This window comes from Oncorhynchus masou, unplaced genomic scaffold (genome assembly GCF_036934945.1).
Source record: "Oncorhynchus masou masou isolate Uvic2021 unplaced genomic scaffold, UVic_Omas_1.1 unplaced_scaffold_9320, whole genome shotgun sequence".
In the NCBI taxonomy this organism is placed as follows: domain Eukaryota; kingdom Metazoa; phylum Chordata; class Actinopteri; order Salmoniformes; family Salmonidae; genus Oncorhynchus; species Oncorhynchus masou.
Genome location: NW_027015806.1, coordinates 1 through 10,932, shown reverse-complemented (window position 1 = coordinate 10,932; position 10,932 = coordinate 1). Strand labels below are relative to the sequence as shown.

At 40.0% G+C, this 10,932-nt stretch overlaps 5 non-coding genes across 5 annotated transcripts; all 5 read left to right on the top strand.

The window, feature by feature from the left end:
* Window positions 1-742: 742 nt before the first annotated feature.
* On the top strand, window positions 743-814 carry trnad-guc (transfer RNA aspartic acid (anticodon GUC)). The gene has a single exon. It is a non-coding gene; the product is annotated as a tRNA-Asp (tRNA).
* Window positions 815-1,899: 1,085 nt separating this feature from the next.
* Window positions 1,900-1,973, top strand: trnan-guu (transfer RNA asparagine (anticodon GUU)). Its single transcript has one exon. It is a non-coding gene; the product is annotated as a tRNA-Asn (tRNA).
* A 3,561-nt stretch (window positions 1,974-5,534) lies between these two features.
* On the top strand, window positions 5,535-5,606 carry trnan-guu (transfer RNA asparagine (anticodon GUU)). The gene has a single exon. It is a non-coding gene; the product is annotated as a tRNA-Asn (tRNA).
* A 2,421-nt stretch (window positions 5,607-8,027) lies between these two features.
* On the top strand, window positions 8,028-8,099 carry trnad-guc (transfer RNA aspartic acid (anticodon GUC)). Its single transcript has one exon. It is a non-coding gene; the product is annotated as a tRNA-Asp (tRNA).
* Window positions 8,100-9,185: 1,086 nt separating this feature from the next.
* On the top strand, window positions 9,186-9,259 carry trnan-guu (transfer RNA asparagine (anticodon GUU)). The gene has a single exon. It is a non-coding gene; the product is annotated as a tRNA-Asn (tRNA).
* Window positions 9,260-10,932: the final 1,673 nt, after the last annotated feature.

Below are 10,932 nucleotides of genomic sequence, written 5' to 3'. Positions count from 1 at the left end.
TGGGGATGGGCATTTGAAATTATTTCACTATTCGGATATTATGACATTATTTCTGCTATCAGGATAGTCGACATTGAAAAATGCATTAAAAAAAAACACTTGACAAGTCAGAATGACACAAACGTCAAAGGCAGGCTACCACAACGGACAGGCTGCAATGCTCCAGTAGTTTTTGGCTAACAGCAACGGTGAAAGAGAAGTCTGATTTTCGCCATGATTGATGGATTCTTTTTGAAATCACTTTTCTGGTGAGTGTTTTGCATTGCTCTGGGTCAGGTTTTGTGGAACCGTGGCTATGTACGCGACAGTCATTTCTATTTGAAGTGGAGAAATTAGGTTGTCAGTGTTGACTGGAGTACTGATAGCGCAAGCTCAATGCACTGTCATCAAAACTAAAAATCAACAGTTCAACTGTTGTTTTATTAAATAAAGAATTCCAATCGTCACGGTGTATCCCTGTATGTAATAATGTCTCAATGATCATTTAATTTAGAAAAAAGTTTTCATTGTTAAAATACCCCCCCCCAAAAAAAAAAAATTAAAATAAAAAAAAAAGGTCAAATGAAAACGCACACAAGTAAAGGAATACTGAGGTTTGTTCGGATTTTTGAATACTCAAATAACAGTGATCGTCTGTTGTGTGTGAATGCGTGTCAAAATGTATACTTCTGCAGACAACAAAGGGGATGCTGTTGCTTTAACTGAACTGATCTGCATCCGTAGAATTCCAGTACACATTCAGTCCTCGTTAGTATAGTGGTCAGTATCCCCGCCTGTCACGCGGGAGACCGGGGTTCAATTCCCCGACGGGGAGGTAGGAATTTTATTTTCGTTTCACTTCTGCCTGTGAGAGAAGCCTCATTGTAAAATGACCTCCAGTACTTGTCTTTACTCCACTTGAGCTTCTCTACAGTGTCCTTTAACCCACTTGTAAAATGGATGGTGGTGGAAAAGGTCTGTTGTTTTATTACTGTAGATCTTGACCGTTCTGTTTTGAAAATATAAATCTCACTCAAAGGACCATGTCAATGTTATCGATCTGGCTAAGGGACCTTCAATTAAGAATCTATAATAGATTACCACGGTATGAGTCATAATACCGTAAAACCTAGCAGTCAAACATGAAAATGGTTACAATTGTTTTTCGACCATACATTTTTCCCAATGGGGATTTTGGTAACACTTCAAATAAGGTGAGTGTTTTGCGTAAGCTTACCCTGGCGTGACATTTTTATAACCGTGAAATTTTCTCCCAGACAAGGTGACTTTCATGAATATATTCACTTGTATTTACCCAGCCCAAAATGAAATAGCGGCGTCACTACAGACAACCTGGTTTGAATCCAGGCTCTATCACAACTGGCTGTGATTTGTGAGTCCCATAGAGTGGCGCTCAATTGGCCCAGCGTCGTCCGGTTTCGGCATTGCTTTCTTTGCACCCCTCTTGAATTGCCATGTTTTTCCCTAGATTCTAAAGCAGTGAGTAGATAGCCATATACTGTATAACTTTGTGAAATTTTGAATTAGTGTATAGAGTCAATTTAGCGACATTGACGCTATATTTAGCGAGTATTCAGACCCTTTCAGCGTCTTTTATTGGTAAGAGGCTAACGACAAACTCTGCTACTTTTCAGGCTGCCTTGGGGAGTTTTGCCACGGGAGTTTTGGGTTTTTGATAGCATTTAAAGATCAAATATATCTTTAAGATAAATCATGTAGTATATACGTCTGTTCAGATCTGGATGTTACCCTCTGTTTTGCCATACAATTATGACTGAAAGCTGAATATTTCTCTGTCCGGATAAGATGATAGAATTCTTGCAACCATGTAACTGCGGAGTGATTGCCATGAAATGAACGTGATCCTTGTTCCACGTGTGTCCTCTTCCAAGAAGCTTAGTCTCTGTGGCGCAATTGGTTAGCGCGTTAGACTGTTAATCTAAAGGTTGGTGGTTCAAGCCCACCCAGGGACGTGTGTTTTCCATTTGTTGAGCTCTGTGATGTCAGAAGACTTTCCTGTAGTGTAAATTTGATTCCCTGTGTGACTGACTTGTCCTGTATCCTGTTTTTAGACGTGATTGGTGAGTTGTTGAACGTAAAAGAGGAAGAGTATTATATTTTCCATCCTAGTAACATGGGTGTCAGTGGCCTGTGATCATCAGTTGCTGAATAGCTTCACCATATATCTAAACTCCATATAGAATGAGATCACAGACAGCCAGGGGTCAAAGGTTAGCTTTCTACCAACTCCATGTCTGTGGCGCAATTGCTTTGAGCCTTAGACTGTTAATCTAAAGATTTGCTTTATGTGTTTGAACATACAACATGAGAACAGTTGCATTGAAACCACTGGTAAAAATGGGAGGCGGTGGCCCGATTGGGTATATAAATAACTACAGAGGGTAGGTAGTGCGTATGGCCCAGTACATCACTGGGGCTCAGCTGCCTGCCATCCAGGACCTCTTACACCAGGTGGTGTCAGGAGGAAGTCCTAAAAATTGTCAAAGACCCCAGCCACCCCAGTCAAAGACTGTTCCTCTACTACCGCATGGCAAGCGGTACCGGAGTGCCAAGTCTAGGACAAAAAAGGCTTCTACCTTATTTTTACCCTCAGCCACAAGACTTCTGAACAATTGTTTCTAGCCTGTCTTTTTACTGTTGTTTTTATTTCTTTATTTACCTATGTTAACCTAATACCTTTTTTGCACTATTGGTTAAGAGCCTGTAAATAAGCATTTCCTGTAAGGTCTACTAGATCTGTCGTTATTCGGCGCACGGACAAATTAACTTTGATTTGATTTAGAAAGCAAAGGCCTGTGGTGTGGGATGCTTTGCTGGTGATACTGTTGGTGATTTATTTAGAATTCAAGGTACACTTAACCAACATGGTTACAACAGCATTCTGCAGCGATACGCCATCCCATCTGGTTTGCGCTAAGTGGGACTATCATTTGTTTTTCAACAGCACAATGACCCACACACCTCCAGGCTGTGTAAGGGCTATTGACCAAGAAGCAAAGTGATGGAGTGCTGCATCAGATGACCTGGCCTCCACAATCACCCAACCTCAACTCAATTGAGAGGGTTTGGGGATGAGTTGGACCGCAGAGGGAAGGAAAAGCAGTCAACAAGTGCTCAGCATTTGTGGGAACCCTTCAAGACCGTCGGAAAGCATTCCAGGTGCAGCTGGTGGTGAGAATGCCAAGAGTGTGCAAAGCTTTCATCTGGGCAAAGGGTGGCTACTTTGAAGAATATAAAATATATTTTGTTTTGTTTAAGACTTTTTTGGTTACTAAAAGATTCCATGTGTTATTTCATAGTTTTGATGTCTTCACTTTTATTCTACAATGTAGAAAATAGTAAAAAATCTATAAAAACCCTTGAATGAGGAGGTGTATCCCAACTTTAAATGGTACTGTATATGATTATGTATGTATATATTAATCTGGTTTGAGGAACAATAAATTCAGAATCTATTATCTACTCTTGTTTACTGCTATAACTTATTTTCATTTTCAAACACCATTGTGATAAATCACTGTATATCACCATGTATAACTTTGAGAAAATTAAAATGAATGTATTTTTTCTCGTTGTTTAAAGTGTGCGCAGGACTTGTTTGTCGACACATGTTGGTATTGTGTTTGTTGGGGATGGGCATTTGAAATTATTTCAATTATTCGGATAATATGATTATTTCTGCTATCAGGATAGTCGACATTGAAAAATGCATTAAAAAAAAACACTTGACAAGTCAGAATGACACAAACGTCAAAGGCAGGCTACCACAACGGACAGGCTGCAATGCTCCAGTAGTTTTTGGCTAACAGCAACGGTGAAAGAGAAGTCTGATTTTCGCCATGATTGATGGATTCTTTTTGAAATCACTTTTCTGGTGAGTGTTTTGCATTGCTCTGGGTCAGGTTTTGTGGAACCGTGGCTATGTACTCGACAGTCATTTCTATTTGAAGTGGAGAAATTAGGTTGTCAGTGTTGACTGGAGTACTGATAGCGCAAGCTCAATGCACTGTCATCAAAACTAAAAATCAACAGTTCAACTGTTGTTTTATTAAATAAAGAATTCCAATCGTCACGGTGTATCCCTGTATGTAATAATGTCTCAATGATCATTTAATTTAGAAAAAAGTTTTCATTGTTAAAATACCCCCCCCCCAAAAAAAAAAAATTAAAATAAAAAAAAGGTCAAATGAAAACGCACACAAGTAAAGGAATACTGAGGTTTGTTCGGATTTTTGAATACTCAAATAACAGTGATCGTCTGTTGTGTGTGAATGCGTGTCAAAATGTATACTTGTAGACAACAAAGGGGATGCTGTTGCTTTAACTGAACTGATCTGCATCCGTAGAATTCCAGCACACATTCAGTCCTCGTTAGTATAGTGGTCACATCCCGCCTGTCACGCGGGAGACCGGGGTTCACTTCCCGACGGGGAGGCAGTGAATTTTATTTTCGTTTCACTTCTGCCTGTGAGAGAAGCCTCATTGTAAAATGACCTCCAGTACTTGTCTTTACTCCACTTGAGCTTCTCATGTCCTTTAACCCACTTGTAAAATGGATGGTGGTGGAAAAGGTCTGTTGTTTTATTACTGTAGATCTTGACCGTTCTGTTTTGAAAATATAAATCTCACTCAAAGGACCATGTCAATGTTATCGATCTGGCTAAGGGACCTTCAATTAAGAATCTATAATAGATTACCACGGTATGAGTCATAATACCGTAAAACCTAGCAGTCAAACATGAAAATGGTTACAATTGTTTTTCGACCATACATTTTTCCCAATGGGGATTTTGGTAACACTTCAAATAAGGTGAGTGTTTTGCGTGGCTTACCCTGGCGTGACATTTTTATAACCGTGAAATTTTCTCCCAGACAAGGTGACTTTCATGAATATATTCACTTGTATTTACCCAGCCCAAAATGAAATAGCGGCGTCACTACAGACAACCTGGTTTGAATCCAGGCTCTATTAACTGGCTGTGATTTGTGAGTCCATAGAGTGGCGCTCAATTGGCCCAGCGTCGTCCGGTTTCGGCATTGCTTTCTTTGCACCCCTCTTGAATTGCCATGTTTTTCCCTAGATTCTAAAGCAGTGAGTAGATAGCCATATACTGTATAACTTTGTGAAATTTTGAATTAGTGTATAGAGTCAATTTAGCGACATTGACGCTATATTTAGCGAGTATTCAGACCCTTTTCAGTCTTTTATTGCTAAGAGGCTAACGACAAACTCTGCTACTTTTCAGGCTGCCTTGGGGAGTTTTGCCACGGGAGTTTTGGGTTTTTGATAGCATTTAAAGATCAAATATATCTTTAAGATAAATCATGTAGTATATACGTCTGTTCAGATCTGGATGTTACCCTCTGTTTTGCCATACAATTATGACTGAAAGCTGAATATTTCTTCTGTCCGGATAAGATGATAGAATTCTTGCAACCATGTAACTGCGGGAGTGATTGCCATGAAATGAACGTGATCCTTGTTCCACGTGTGTCCTCTTCCAAGAAGCTTAGTCTCTGTGGCGCAATTGGTTAGCGCGTTAGACTGTTAATCTAAAGGTTGGTGGTTCAAGCCCCCAGGGACGCAAAGTGTGTTTTCCATTTGTTGAGCTCCTGTGATGTCAGAAGACTTTCCTGTAGTGTAAATTTGATTCCTGTGTGACTGACTTGTCCTGTATCCTGTTTTTAGACGTGATTGGTGAGTTGTTGAACGTAAAAGAGGAAGAGTATTATATTTTCCATCCTAGTAACATGGGTGTCAGTGGCCTGTGATCATCAGTTGCTGAATAGCTTCACCATATATCTAAACTCCATATAGAATGAGATCACAGACAGCCAGGGGTCAAAGGTTAGCTTTCTACCAACTCCATGTCTGTGGCGCAATTGCTTTGAGCCTTAGACTGTTAATCTAAAGATTTGCTTTATGTGTTTGAACATACAACATGAGAACAGTTGCATTGAAACCACTGGTAAAAATGGGAGGCGGTGGCCCGATTGGGTATATAAATAACTACAGAGGGTAGGTAGTGCGTATGGCCCAGTACATCACTGGGGCTCAGCTGCCTGCCATCCAGGACCTCTACACCAGGTGGTGTCAGAGGAAGGTCCTAAAAATTGTCAAAGACCCCAGCCACCCCAGTCAAAGACTGTTCTCTCTACTACCGCATGGCAAGCGGTACCGAGTGCCAAGTCTAGGACAAAAAGGCTTCTACCTTATTTTTACCCGCAAGCCACAAGACTCCTGAACAATTGTTTCTAGCCTGTCTTTTTACTGTTGTTTTATTTCTTTATTTACCTATTGTTAACCTAATACCTTTTTTGCACTATTGGTTAAGAGCCTGTAAGTAAGCATTTCACTGTAAGGTCTACTAGATCTGTCGTATTCGGCGCACGTGACAAATTAACTTTGATTTGATTTGAAAGCAAAGGCCTGTGGTGTGGGGATGCTTTGCTGGTGATACTGTTGGTGATTTATTTAGAATTCAAGGTACACTTAACCAACATGGCTACAACAGCATTCTGCAGCGATACGCCATCCCATCTGGTTTTGCGCTAAGTGGGACTATCATTTGTTTTTCAACAGCACAATGACCCACACACCTCCAGGCTGTGTAAGGGCTATTTGACCAAGAAGCAAAGTGATGGAGTGCTGCATCAGATGACCTGGCCTCCACAATCACCCGACCTCAACTCAATTGAGAGGGTTTGGGATGAGTTGGACCGCAGAGGAAGGAAAAGCAGTCAACAAGTGCTCAGCATTTGTGGGAACTCCTTCAAGACCGTCGGAAAGCATTCCAGGTGCAGCTGGTGGAGAGAATGCCAAGAGTGTGCAAAGCTTTCATCTGGGCAAAGGGTGGCTACTTTGAAGAATATAAAATATATTTTGTTTTGTTTAAGACTTTTTGGTTACTAAAAGATTCCATGTGTTATTTCATAGTTTTGATGTCTTCACTTTTATTCTACAATGTAGAAAATAGTAAAAAATCTATAAAAACCCTTGAATGAGGAGGTGTATCCCAACTTTTAAATGGTACTGTATATGATTATGTATGTATATATTAATCTGGTTTGAGGAACAATAAATTCAGAATCTATTATCTACTCTTGTTACTGCTATAACTTATTTTCATTTTCAGAAACACCATTGTGATAAATCACTGTATATCACCATGTATAACTTTGAGAAAATTAAAATGAATGTATTTTTTTCTCGTTGTTTAAAGTGTGCGCAGGACTTGTTTGTCGACACATGTTGGTATTGTGTTTGTTGGGGATGGGCATTTGAAATTATTTCACTATTCGGATAATATGACATTATTTCTGCTATCAGGATAGTCGACATTGAAAAATGCATTAAAAAAACACTTGACAAGTCAGAATGACACAAACGTCAAAGGCAGGCTACCACAACGGACAGGCTGCAATTCTCCAGTAGTTTTTGGCTAACAGCAACGGTGAAAGAGAAGTCTGATTTTCGCCATGATTGATGGATTCTTTTTTAAATCACTTTTCTGGTGAGTGTTTTGCATTGCTCTGGGTCAGGTTTTGTGGAACCGTGGCTATGTACTCGACAGTCATTTCTATTTGAAGTGGAGAAATTAGGTTGTCAGTGTTGACTGGAGTACTGATAGCGCAAGCTCAATGCACTGTCATCAAAACTAAAAATCAACAGTTCAACTGTTGTTTTATTAAATAAAGAATTCCAATCGTCACGGTGTATCCCTGTATGTAATAATGTCTCAATGATCATTTAATTTAGAAAAAAGTTTTCATTGTTAAAATACCCCCCCCCCCAAAAAAAAAAAATTAAAATAAAAAAAGGTCAAATGAAAACGCACACAAGTAAAGGAATACTGAGGTTTGTTCGATTTTTGAATACTCAAATAACAGTGATCGTCTGTTGTGTGTGAATGCGTGTCAAAATGTATACTTCTGTAGACAACAAAGGGGATGCTGTTGCTTTAACTGAACTGATCTGCATCCGTAGAATTCCAGCACACATTCAGTCCTCGTTAGTATAGTGGTCAGTATCCCCGCCTGTCACGCGGGAGACCGGGGTTCAATTCCCCGACGGGGAGGCAGGAATTTTATTTTCGTTTCACTTCTGCCTGTGAGAGAAGCCTCATTGTAAAATGACCTCCAGTACTTGTCTTTACTCCACTTGAGCTTCTCTACAGTGTCCTTTAACCCACTTGTAAAATGGATGGTGGTGGAAAAGGTCTGTTGTTTTATTACTGTAGATCTTGACCGTTCTGTTTTGAAAATATAAATCTCACTCAAAGGACCATGTCAATGTTATCGATCTGGCTAAGGGACCTTCAATTAAGAATCTATAATAGATTACCACGGTATGAGTCATAATACCGTAAAACCTAGCAGTCAAACATGAAAATGGTTACAATTGTTTTTCGACCATACATTTTTCCCAATGGGGATTTTGGTAACACTTCAAATAAGGTGAGTGTTTTGCGTAAGCTTACCCTGGCGTGACATTTTTATAACCGTGAAATTTTCTCCCAGACAAGGTGACTTTCATGAATATATTCACTTGTATTTACCCAGCCCAAAATGAAATAGCGGCGTCACTACAGACAACCTGGTTTGAATCCAGGCTCTATTACAACTGGCTGTGATTTGTGAGTCCCATAGAGTGGCGCTCAATTGGCCCAGCGTCGTCCGGTTTCGGCATTGCTTTCTTTGCACCCCTCTTGAATTGCCATGTTTTTCCCTAGATTCTAAAGCAGTGAGTAGATAGCCATATACTGTATAACTTTGTGAAATTTTGAATTAGTGTATAGAGTCAATTTAGCGACATTGACGCTATATTTAGCGAGTATTCAGACCCTTTCAGCGTCTTTTATTGGTAAGAGGCTAACGACAAACTCTGCTACTTTTCAGGCTGCCTTGGGGAGTTTTGCCACGGGAGTTTTGGGTTTTTGATAGCATTTAAAGATCAAATATATCTTTAAGATAAATCATGTAGTATATACGTCTGTTCAGATCTGGATGTTACCCTCTGTTTTGCCATACAATTATGACTGAAAGCTGAATATTTCTCTGTCCGGATAAGATGATAGAATTCTTGCAACCATGTAACTGCGGAGTGATTGCCATGAAAATGAACGTGATCCTTGTTCCACGTGTGTCCTCTTCCAAGAAGCTTAGTCTCTGTGGCGCAATTGGTTAGCGCGTTAGACTGTTAATCTAAAGGTTGGTGGTTCAAGCCCACCCAGGGACGTGTGTTTTCCATTTGTTGAGCTCTGTGATGTCAGAAGACTTTCCTGTAGTGTAAATTTGATTCCCTGTGTGACTGACTTGTCCTGTATCCTGTTTTTAGACGTGATTGGTGAGTTGTTGAACGTAAAAAAGAGGAAGAGTATTATATTTTCCATCCTAGTAACATGGGTGTCAGTGGCCTGTGATCATCAGTTGCTGAATAGCTTCACCATATATCTAAACTCCATATAGAATGAGATCACAGACAGCCAGGGGTCAAAGGTTAGCTTTCTACCAACTCCATGTCTGTGGCGCAATTGCTTTGAGCCTTAGACTGTTAATCAAGATTTGCTTTATGTGTTTGAACATACAACATGAGAACAGTTGCATTGAAACCACTGGTAAAAATGGAGTAAGTAGGCCTGATTGGGTATATAAATAACTACAGAGGGTAGGTAGTGCGTATGGCCCAGTACATCACTGGGGCTCAGCTGCCTGCCATCCAGGGACCTCTTGCACCAGGTGGTGTCAGAGGAAGGTCCTAAAAATTGTCAAAGACCCCAGCCACCCCAGTCAAAGACTGTTCTCTCTACTACCGCATGGCAAGCGGTGACCGGAGTGCCAAGTCTAGGACAAAAAGGCTTCTACCTTATTTTTACTCCGCAAGCCACAAGACTCCTGAACAATTGTTTCTAGCCTGTCTTTTTACTGTTGTTTTATTTTTTATTTACCTATTGTTAACCTAATACCTTTTTGCACTATTGGTTAAGAGCCTGTAAGTAAGCATTTCACTGTAAGGTCTACTAGATCTGTCGTATTCGGCACGTGACAAATTAACTTTGATTTGATTTGAAAGCAAAGGCCTGTGGTGTGGGATGCCTTGCTGGTGATACTGTTGGTGATTTATTTAGAATTCAAGGTACACTTAACCAACATGGCTACAACAGCATTCTCTGCAGCGATACGCCATCCCATCTGGTTTGCGCTAAGTGGGACTATCATTTGTTTTTCAACAGCACAATGACCCACACACTTCCAGGCTGTGTAAGGGCCATTTGACCAAGAAGCAAAGGATGGAGGCTGCATCAGATGACCTGCCTCCACAATCACCCAACCTCAACTCAATTGAGAGGGCTGGGATGAGTTGGACCGCAGAGGAAGGAAAAGCAGTCAACAAGTGTCAGTGACGGTGGGAACTCCTTCAAGACCGTCGGAAAGCATTCCAGGTGCAGCTGGTGGAGAGAATGCCAAGAGTGTGCAAAGCTTTCATCTGGGCAAAGGGTGGCTACTTTGAAGAATATAAAATATATTTTGTTTTGTTTAAGACTTTTTTGGTTACTAAAAGATTCCATGTGTTATTTCATAGTTTTGATGTCTTCACTTTTATTCTACAATGTAGAAAATAGTAAAAAATCTATAAAAACCCTTGAATGAGGAGGTGTATCCCAACTTTTAAATGGTACTGTATATGATTATGTATGTATATATTAATCTGGTTTGTGGAACAATAAATTCAGAATCTATTATCTACTCTTGTTACTGCTATAACTTATTTTCATTTTCAGAAACACCATTGTGATAAATCACTGTATATCACCATGTATAACTTTGAGAAAATTAAAATGAATGTATTTTTTCTCGTTGTTTAAAGTGTGCGCAGGACTTGTTTGTCGACACATGTTGGTATTGTGTTTG